This window comes from Peromyscus leucopus, chromosome 3 (genome assembly GCF_004664715.2).
Source record: "Peromyscus leucopus breed LL Stock chromosome 3, UCI_PerLeu_2.1, whole genome shotgun sequence".
Lineage (NCBI taxonomy): Eukaryota > Metazoa > Chordata > Mammalia > Rodentia > Cricetidae > Peromyscus > Peromyscus leucopus.
In genome coordinates this window covers 103,897,793-103,901,506 of record NC_051065.1, presented here as the reverse complement: position 1 = coordinate 103,901,506, position 3,714 = coordinate 103,897,793, and the positions used below count along the sequence as shown (strand labels likewise).

The 3,714-nt window shown below is 52.6% G+C and overlaps 1 long non-coding RNA gene across 1 annotated transcript; it reads right to left on the bottom strand.

Moving 5' to 3' along the window:
* Positions 1 to 355: 355 nt before the first annotated feature.
* LOC119087636 lies at positions 356 to 3,491 on the bottom strand. The gene is made up of 2 exons (XR_005091120.1): positions 3,277 to 3,491; positions 356 to 2,057 (listed from the first exon to the last, which is right to left on the bottom strand). It is a non-coding gene; the product is annotated as an uncharacterized LOC119087636 (long non-coding RNA).
* Between the last annotated feature and the right edge of the window lie 223 nt (positions 3,492 to 3,714).

The window sequence follows — 3,714 nt, the reverse complement described above, 5'->3', positions numbered from 1 at the left end:
TTGGCACACGAGTAATTTCTTTCACCCTTCACTTTAATCCACATGTGTCTATGTCTACAGCAGATTTCTTTTTTCTTTTAAATATTTTTTATGTGTACATGCCTAACTGTATGTTTGTGTACCACACATACCCACAGAGTCAAAGGAGGGCCATTGGATCATTTGGAACAGGAGTTATAGGAGGTTGGGAGCAGCCATGTGGGTGCTGGGAATTGAACCCGGGTCTTCTGCAAGACCAATAAGTGCTCTGACCGGAGTTTTGGGAAATTCGAAGTCAATATTGTTTGAACTGTTGTCTGTGTCCCCCCTTTAAATACATGTCGTAGTTGCCCAACAGTTCTCATATTTTCTGTTCCCTGTTCCTAGTCTTTTCATCCCTGGTGTCCATCTTTAGAAGTTTGTAGGACATATCCTTAGGCACTGGGAGTCTTTCCTCATCCTGTGCAGTTGTCTCTGAGTTTACAGAGTGCTCTTCATTCTGCTCAGTTGGTAGGATTCCTAGCAATTCCTGACTCTCCCATGGAACATGCATCCTCTTCATGTTACTCACCTGGTCTTACATGTTGCTGGCTTCCTCCATTAGAGCTGCCGGGTAACCAGTTGTTTCAAATTCCTAGTCTGATGCTTCCTGACTTGCTGATACAACCATGGACGACTGTCTCTTCGGTTTGATCGTCTCCTGCTAAAGGCTGACTCTGTGTGTTGGGTGAGGAATTCCAGGAGCTGAGCCTTTAGTGATGTGGTAATCAAAAGTGTGTGTGGGGAGGGTGGGGTTAGGTGTTCTGTGTATAGCCTATAGTCCCAGACACCTGGGAGGCAGGAGGATTGCTTGAACCCAGGAGTCTGAGACCAGCCTAAGCAACACAGGGAGATGGTCCTCAAAGAATGTCAAACAACAGAACTGAATATAGAACCTATGATCACGGCTCTTTCGGTGGGCCTGAACTTGTCTTTGGTTTCCTCTCACTTGGCTGGGACAGGCCAGCTCTGGGGACCCGGCTGCAGGAATGTTCCTTCTCTCAGTTAGTCAAGGCTTTAATGAAACCTGTGCCTGTCACGCTCCAGGGGAAAGGCAGCTTGTTGAAAAGAACAGAGTGAGGGAAGGGTGTGCTTGGCCGGGGAGCTCTGGCAGTGCTGGGACACCCCTGGCACCAGAAAAACAGCAAAATAAAACCCAGGAGGCACTAGTTATATTCCACACTGGTCAATTGCCTCTTCCTCCCAGAAGCATTCCATGATTCTCTTCTATCTTTCCTGTGAGGTCATAGCAGAGCTCACAAAGTTAGACTTGCCAAAGTGTGGGTTCCTCTTTGCCTGGTCCCCTTGGAGTTTTCCTTGCACATTTGTCCACACTAAGTTCTAGCACACATATAGCCTGATCAGGGTGCAGAACTGGTCCTTCTTGAGCAGGCCAAATAACACAGGTCAGTCAGCTGGAGCAAGCAGGGCAGAGATTCTGGAATGTACTGTGTACTGTGCTCAGCATAAGGGCAACAGCCTCAGGTACAGGCTGATCTAGCAACTGCAAGGATCCAACGTGGGGGTTCTGGGAGAATGGGAGAAGCCCAAGGAAGGAGCAGCTGCCAGACGCACCCAGTTTTGGAAGGAGCCTTGGCTGCCAGAGTTCTGAGGAAGTGATAACAGTCCAACCATTTGTGGAGGGTGTTCAGACGGTGGAAGACAGTCCAGCCATGGACGGCTGACCAGGACGGCTGACCAGGGAGGCTGGGCTGATGGTGCTCAGGATGACCGAAAAGACTACTGTGACGGCAGTCAGTTCGGCTGTGAAGGTTGGTCCAGTGACTGCCAATGCGAGTCCCATGGTCGTCAGGTTCACCAAGGAGGCAAGTCTGGTTGTGATCAAGGCTGGTCTGGTGATGGTTAGAAAGACCATGGCGGCCCATGACTGGGTCGGTGAGCTCAGCAGGAGATGAGGAAGGGGTTTGTGTGTGTAGGAGCTGTGGATGCTGGTGCTGAGGGGTTTCTCTGCAGGAGCTCACAGCCAACCAAGGCTTGGTGCAAGGTGTCCAGGATGGCCAAGGTGCCACGTGTACCCTCTGGAGAGAAACAAAAGGGTGGATTTCTTTATCTGGTCCACAGAGTCACTTCTCTCTTCCATGTGGCTTGCCTGCCACTGCCCAGCTCTGCCCAGCCCTGCCCAGCCCTGCCCAGCCCTGCCCAGCCCTGCCCCCATGTTCCTTCTTAACACCTAGATCAGTAGTTCTCAACTGGTGGGTCGTGACCCCTGGGGTCAAACAACATTTTCATAGGGGTCACATATCAGATATCCTGCATATCAAGATATTTACATTACAATTCATAACAGTAGCAACAATTATAGTTATGAAGTAGCAACAAAGTAATTTTATGGCTGGGGTCAGCACAGCATGAGGAACTGTATTAAAGGGTCGCAGCGTGAGGAAGGTTGAGAACCGCTGTCCTAGATACTCCTTGTCTCTCTCCACTGCAATGGGCTGTTTCAAGTCCTGCCAGCAGGTGAAGGCTCACCTATCAGTCTCCCTGGGAGGCCCTGGGAGGCGGGGTCGGGTGCCGGGCACAGCTGGTGGAGTTTCGCTGCTCTCGGCTTTGCCTGGGCAGCGGAGGCCACAGGGCCAGAGCTTTAGGCAAATCCCAGACACTTAGCAGGCTGGGTCTGACTGTGTGCCGGGGAACTCCCTTCTGATAGGTCAGCTGTCAGAGCTGGGTCTGACTGTGTGCCGGGGAACTCCCTTCTGATAGGTCAGCTGTCAGAGCTGGGTCTGACTGTGTGCCAGGGAACTCCCTTCTGATAGGTCAGCTGTCAGAGCTGGTTCTGACTGTGTGCCGGGGAACTCCCTTCTGATAGGTCAGCTGTCAGAGCTGGTTCTGACTGTGTGCCGGGGAACTCCCTTCTGATAGGTCAGCTGTCAGAGCTGGGGATTTGTATGCCGGGGAACTCCCTTCTGATAGGTCAGCTGTCAGAGCTGGGGATTTCAAGCACAGAGGCACTGCCTGGGTCCTGGCCACCGTGGGCTCAGTGAGCAGTGCAGTCTGACTTGCCAGCAGGCTACCCCACCCTTGCCAGCTGTGCCCATGGTGGCTCCAGTTGTCCCAGCTGCCTGCGGCCTCTGCAGCTCTGTTCTGGTCAGACAGTAGCGTCTGCTTTTGAAGTCTTTCCTGACTATGGCCTGCAGGCACTGGGGTGGGATCAGAGTGGATGTTCTGCAGACAGCGCTGGAGTTTTGATCCAGACACCCCACAGCTGCCATCCATTCTCTGCAAGGCACTCTTGCCTACCCTGTGAGGAATTCCGGTCCAGGGCGTTCAGCAAAATCTTCCCCAGGGCTCTTTTTGATATGTTCTTCAAGAGAGATGGAGAGAGGCTGGGTCAGATCATGTCCCACCCAGCAGGTGGAGAGTACAGACTCCTGGAAGCTTCCATGAAGTTCCTTGGGGCTGGTCCCACATTCCCTCTCCATGGTCCTCTTTATCCCTTCCTGCCCCACCCTCCCTTCCTGTCCTCTCATCTTGTCTTCTTACCCTGGACTCCCTCCCTGCCTCCCACCCCCAAGCCTGGCCACACTGGCTTCTCCGAGACCCTCAGTGGGTAGGATGGAGCAGTGTGCAGGCTCCATTCCACCACAGACCAGGACCGATGAATCGGAGTGTTGCTGGAGGGCTTCTCTCCAGGTTCCATCAAGCCTCGCAGTCCCACAATCCACGTATAAAATAATC